The following is a 7,147-nucleotide window of genomic DNA, read 5'->3' on the forward strand; positions in this document are numbered from 1 at the left end:
TCTGGCCGCTTGGCTGAGTGACTCCAAAGCCCTGCAGAGAAACCAGGCGTGGGAAAGGGATGAGAAGCAGCAAGCACTTGGGATCCATCTTTTACAGCCGAGACTGGCTGTCACCATCTCTCCAAGTGCTGGAGTTGCACATCGGGCATCCTCCTCCCCTACCTGCTGAAATCCATGCTCAAGCTTGCTGCTGAGAATCTTGAGCTGCAGACCCTCCCATGCTTGTCTCTTCCCTCCCACCAGAGCCTAGACCTGATTTTCTGTAAACTGCAGCAGAGCAGGATATGAACCATAGGAATCAAAAGGGTTTCATAACAGCAACTCCACCAGCTTTGCTGCTGCAGAAACTGCAGAGAAATCTGTTTTCCCTTTTCCTTGGGGTTCCCTCTGTGTGGCATCTTTCTACCTGTCACTCCAGGCCCTGATGTTTTCTGGTGTTTTATAGCTGGAGGAGCTGTAGTGTAGTGACCAGCTCTCCCCCCCTGGGATGTAGGGTGCTTCTGCCTGGCCCCTTGCGTGCAGCCAGGAGAGGGTGAGATGCCCCACATTGCCTGAGGACTTGAGACCAAGATGTTTTGGAGCAGGCAATGCGGGTGTGCTGAGGCTTTCCCCAGCAGCCACTTCTCAGGCTGTGCAGTTTTTGGAGCATTCCCTGCTGTGGCTATCTTCTCCCCTCCTTTCACACCCTGGAGCTCCCTTTGCCCTGTGGGTATCCTTTGCCCTTCCTGTCCTGCATCCTTGCCTGTCCTGGGACAATCTAGGACTCATTGCAGGTGTAAGTGTTAAAGCCCAGGATGTTATTCATTAATAGCCTCGGCACAAATACAGCAGTCTTGGCAGCTGGGTGTGAGGACATTTGCAATTGGCAGGGAGATGCTCTGACTCCGTGGGTTGGTTTTTGTTTGCCTCTCTTTTTAGACCTGTGGCTTGTAGCTGCAGCCAATGTGCTTGGCTGAGCATGGCTGCCCAAGTGGGTCTGTGTGACCAAAATGTTGCCTTGGATGTGTGGGCAGCTCCTGTTTGTAAAACCAAACAGTGGTCTTATGGCCTCAGTGTGATTTACTGCAGCACACAAAGGGGAAATAAAAATGACAGATGGAATCAAGCCCCTGTCTGATCCCATCCCATCCTGGGGATGCAGCCGAGGGGTCTGTGGCAAGGAGGGGAGCTGTAGGGCCAGGCAGTGGCTGGACCTTGTTTGTGGTCCCTCCCTGGCACCGGGACACCCTCTTGCTCACATCCAGAGCAGCTCAGCAGTGCTCCAGCCCTCCTTGCACTTGTAGAGAAGTTTCTTGTTATCTCTATAGGCCTTTTGACCTCGGAACACCTTAATCCTACTCTGTTTGTCCATCCATCTCCCAGACACTCCTATTTGGTTTTGGCTGTGCTAGTACCTCTCTGGGCTTCTCTCCAGGGGATTTACTTGCTTTCTCAGGACAACCTGTTTCAACCTCTCATGACTTATAATGATCTTGCTCAGAAACTACTTTAATTTCTTCTCTTTCTTGGTTAATCCTTCTTAAACAGCAAGCTTTCCTTGGTTCCCCTTGGAGAGTGGGCCGAGGAGGTGGGGTTCTCCCCAGCTCAGCGAATATTGCTAGTTTCTTGTTTTGGTTTGGTTTTTTTCCTTTCCCCTTCTGACCGCAGGGATTTTGCTGTTTGTTTGTACAATGAAGGTGAGCTTTGAAGCAGGCTGGGCTGTATGGGAGTGTAACACTGACAGCAGAGGAGCCGGCCTCGGGGCATGCCCTGGGAGCAAACACAGTCATCTCCCAGCAGCCCAGAGCTGGGGATGCGATCCCATCTGGTCAGATGGGACCGACCCTGAACTGGCATCTCTGCTGAGCCTGAGGTCAGTGCATGTGTACCTTCTCCTGCCAGGGCTTACTTACAAGGTGGCCCCACTGCCACTGATGACTGGAGGACAGTGGGAAATGCCACAGACAGTGCCCTCCGTGTCCTGTGTGTGTCCCCCCTGCCCTCCAGATGTGTCTTGTTCCTAAACAGCTGGGGACTGAGCATGTGCTGCAAGAGTGGCCTTCAGCACAGGGCCGGTGGCAGTAAGTCTCATCACATGTGCTGGGGAATGAACGGGCTCAGCAAAACCCCAGGGACACAATAACCACGCTTGAGCTTGTGCTCAAAATGCTGAGTAGATGACATGGATTATTCCTTCACTAATGCTCTTAAGTGCTGTTCCTGGGGCTGAGGGAGATAAAGGGGCTTATTATTGCAAAATCAATATCCTGCTGGGGTGGGATTTCAACACCGTTCCCTATTCCCTGCTTTCTGGTGGCAGCTGTCTGTGCAGAGCTGGGCACCAGGCTGTGCAGGCAGGGGGTGACCCTGGGCTCAGGAGAGGAGGCATGCCCATGCCCTGGCTCAGTAACCCCTTTTTTTTTGTGGGGAAGGCACAAAGGAAGGCAGAACTAGCAGAGGAGCTGGCATGGCCAAGGGGCTGCAGCTCTCCTAGCTCAAAGGCCTTGGCTGGGGGCTTCCACCTTCCCAGCAGATCACCTGTGGGTGACATCCTTCAAGGGCTGCTTCTCCGCCATAGAAGCTTGCAAGGCAAAGCTCAGCTGACAGCTTTCAAAGCTGTTTCACACCTGCACTCAAATCTCCTTGCTGGCTGATGTGGATCCATTTAGTGATAAAGTTTTGCTGAGCCACAGTGGCATTTCCCCCTACCTTCTGCCCCCTTTGAACCTTTTAAATACATTCTCTGCAAAAGTGCCCTTCTCACACGCTCCCACCCACATGAGTATCACCCTGCCCTGGACCATTTTCTCCTCCAGCCCCTGCTCTACTGCTTCAAAGCTGGCATGCCGGCTCTGCTCAGCTGCTGGGGCTCTCCTGTCTCCTGTCCCACAGCCTCACCAAGCCAGGGTTTCCTGGCCCTGGGGATGGTGCATGGCCAACCTCCACCTTGTCTCACCCTGTGCCCTGCTTCCCCTTGTGCTGGTGCGCCCGGCCAAAGAAAACAGCATCTCCCTTCCCATGGCACAGGCAGCCAAGCAGAAGTGTGTTGGCATCAACATGGCACCATGACACTTAGGAGATTGCTCCTTTAATCTCCTGTAGTTTTTTTTTCATCCTGGCATGGCCCACACCCTCATACCATTCTCCTGGGTTTGGCACAGCCCCTGTCAGCTCTGCAGTTTGTTATTGGGCTGCTTTGACAGCAAAAAACACCAGCCCCAGAGAAGTACAAGTGCTTTTCTTCCCCCTCATGACATGAAGATGTCTGGAGGAGGGTCTCCAGAGGAGCGCAGGTGAACTGCAAGGGTAAGCAGAAAGGCTACATGGTGCTCTGCTTTGCGGGCTTTCAATCGCAACACGCGTGATGGTTTGGCCCACGTGAGGGCTGGGCATGGCTGGCAGGAGCAGTCCTGCATGGAGAAGCGCTCGTCTCCCGGGACTGACATGCTCCCCTGGCAGCACTAGGATTCAGGACCTGTACCCAGGGCTGTGGTGCACCTGGATGAACAGCGATAGGAGGAAAGAAGAAGGGACTGAGTCAGGGACACTTGCTGGGAGAGTTGGGCCACTGTAGGGGTCTTGCCAGAAAAGTCAGGGGACCTTTTTCGTTGCACCCAGCTGAGCAGGTGTTGCTGTCTGATTGCAGCCTGTGCAATACCCTGGGACACTTTCTTTTGCTTACCTGGGGAACTGGCAACACGCATGTAGGTGTGTACCCCAGTGCCTCAGTCCTTTTTACATGTCAGGTCATTTGGAGGAGAAAAGGTGACCAAGAGATGTGGCAGTGGGAAGGTCAACCACACAGCTAATCCTGTCTAGGACTCTGCACTCAATTTCTTGCTGTGCCGTAGAGATCCTGGCACAAAAATAGAAAGCAATGATCCCTTATATAATTTCCCTTATTTAAGGGAATTTACTTTGGTCATGTTTATTTCCTTGTTGTATTTTAATCAAACATTCTTGCAGGTCAACTTCATTGTATACTCTGAGAACGTTGCAGTGTGTTGCATTGATTGCTCTTAAGTGAAGAGATCTATTTTGTGTGTGCGTGCTTTGGCAGGCCAAGACTCAGAGCACTGGGCTTGCCCAGGTCCACTAGTAAGCAGTGCAGAGCTCTTCTTCAGAAGCCAAATTTCCGCTATGGAACCCACAAGTACTAATGTCAAGTCAGTGACCATGGATGATCCTCTTTGTTTGCAGAAGGTTCTGCAGACAGAAGGACATAGAGGTACTTTGTGACTAACTTACTCACTGCGAGTCACTTGCTTAGCTCTCTTGCTAGTCCATCTTTCATGCAAACCAGCCAGGGCTAGCTCTGTGGAAGAACAAACTGTTCTTCCGAAAGATGATTCTAGGTTTTTTTGGTGCAAAGTCTCCCTGTTATGCCTCTTCTATACTGCACTGCTTTTATTTCATAGCCCTGAGTTGCCTCTAAACCCACTGTTCCCCAGCTCCGCTAGCTGGGCCCCAGTGCCGCAGGTCTGTGAGAGCACTGTGGATGAACCTGCCCTCCCAGCAAGGGGTTTGGTGTGACTCACCGAGCCTGCACCTCCCAGGGCTGTGCCTGTACAGCCTCAGGTGGAGAGACCCCTCCCACTCAACTTCAGACATCTTCATACGTGCCCGTCACACTTGGTTGTTTCAAAGTTTGGGAAAGAATCAGGACTTGTTTTATCTAGCCTATCTAGGACTCCTATTTTAAGATGCAGTGGAAGTTTTAGAGGTGCCCACTGAATGCAAAGGAAGCTCATGTCTCAGTGCCTGCACTGCAGGTGGGTGAAGCTGGTGGGAGGACTCTCAGTCACCAAACCTGCTGTAGCTGTTGGCAGTGGATGGATCTGCCAGCACGTTCACATTTGTCACCACCCAGATTTTTTGGGGATAGCACATGGCAGGGACTTGTCACATCTATATTAACCAGTAAGGCCTTGGAAATTGCTATGCTGGTGTCACCCCACCTGCAATTAGGTGAGGACATCTAAGGAGCGCAGGAAGCTTCTTGGTCATGGAGCGGATTAGGGACAGTTCAGGTTTGCATCTGAGGGTGGCATTGTAAGTTGATCCGTTATGGAATATGCCGTGAGAAAAACTTTGCTTTTCAGGGAGGAATGTAGCATAACAGACAAAATGACCCTGTCAGAAGAGTCATGACACAGATGGTCCAGGCTCTCCTTGTGGGTACAGGAGACCTGGGGTTGAGCCTGAAGATTTGAACTTGGTCTCCTGTGTCCCCAAGCTTTTCCTTGATTAGTTGCTTTTAACAGTCAGTTGGCTGCTTCTGCCCTCAGGGGCATGAACTGAGACAGCCTTTGCTGACATGAGCAGCTGGCCAGGTAGCTTGACTGATAGCAGCAGACACACCAGACACACAAGTCTAAAGGGAATCAGTATTATACTTTCCTTTGTTTTCTTTCTTAACACATCATTAATAACTTGAACAGGTGGATACCTGCCCATTTATTCCTAAAAGCCATTCATGCAATGATTAGGCTGTCATCAATAACCAGTAATTGACAACATTACCACTTAAGCATGCATCTTTGCTAATGGAATAATTCCTTGTTTTGAAAAACCTCACCATTTATTAATTAATTGCTAATCCTGTTGTATATATGCAACATCTACATGCACACAGAGACTTCCTACTTGCTTTGCTTATTTCTAATGCCAAGACACTCCAGGCCAGGGCATTTCACATGGACTCCATAAATTTCTACTTTGACATGTACATTGTGCTATTTCATAATCTTCTTCTAGATTCAAGATTACAGCACTAACCTTTTGTTGGCCAGAGGCTGATACTGTTAAACTTTTCATTCCTAATAGGCCTACTCTGATGTCCGGGCTTTTGGCTATGTAGGACTTATGTCCTGTGGTTTTTGTGAAAACCTGCAATCTCTTGGTACTCTTAAAGTGCATTTTTTTGCACTGCAGAATTTCCCAGAATGGCAGAATTATTTTCTGCCCAACTTTTTTGAGAAAAGGAATTGTTGTTACTGATCTGTTATTATTATTATTATTGTTGTTGTTGTTGTTGTTATTATTACTTTGTTCTTCTCATCCTGTTCACTTAGTACACTTTGCATGGGCAATTTTACATGCTAGTCTAGATGACACAGGTGATGTTATGCACTTGCACCTTTGGGTGTTACCCAGGTTTATACAACCAAAGAGGAGAAGAAACCCTGGTTATTGAATGCCTGGGTCTCATCTAAAAACAAAGTTATGGCAGGACTGAGGAGTCATTGAACAGATACTGGAGTGAAATTATGAGGACGAGTTTTCTGATGAGAGGTCTCATAAAAATCTAGTGGGAAGGCAGACTAGCCCCAGAGGAATATCGCGCCATGGCTTGACAAAAAAATTCTACAAGAGAGATTGTGAGGCACAGAGAGTGGCTGATTCATGCAGTGGAGTAGGGTTAATGGAGGGTATCAGAACAGACAGATTTGGATGGCTGCTTGGAGATCTGCACTGTATCCACTGAGAAATGCAAGCAGGAATGTACCTTCAAAAAGGAACAAATAAATCCAATGCTCCTGTTGCAATGCCTTGCGATGGTACACCTTCACTGGACACCGCCAGTATGTACAATGAAACAGTAAATATCCAGTGAACCACAGCCATGCAGTGCACTGGATAACAAGAGACGAGTAAGTCTGTACAATAGGGGGTTTTTGTGCTGCTCCCTCTGTGCTGGGAATTAGTAGAGTTGAGGGTGAAGGTGTCCAGGGTAGTTTGACCAGGAAGAGAGTTCTTGTTTACAGCGTGCAGAAAAAAAGTGGCCTTGTGCCAAGATTAGTGGGCCTGGAAATGCACCCCCTGAAGCTAAAAATACAGGAAGATTCCTATATGATGGGTCTTCAGAGAGGAGATATAGCAAAGCCATGAACATCTGTTGATTTTGGTGCCTTAACATTTAGCTGTCCAGCTGCTCGTAGCATCACTGATGGCGTTTAGGGAAAGGTTGTCTCATCCTGTAATGCAGTCCTGGTCTGAAGAGAAGGTCTGAGGATACCAAAGCTTTACAACAGAAACAGAGAGCAGAGTTTATTTCAGTTATGCTGCTTTCTGCGTGGAAACCAGGAGAAGTTCCCAATGGGCGGTCAGTGGGCGTAAGTGACAGCATGCCCCTCTCCACAGGGGCTCTCTGCAGCCCTTGGTCTGG

This window comes from Falco biarmicus, chromosome 5, assembly GCF_023638135.1.
Source record: "Falco biarmicus isolate bFalBia1 chromosome 5, bFalBia1.pri, whole genome shotgun sequence".
Lineage (NCBI taxonomy): Eukaryota > Metazoa > Chordata > Aves > Falconiformes > Falconidae > Falco > Falco biarmicus.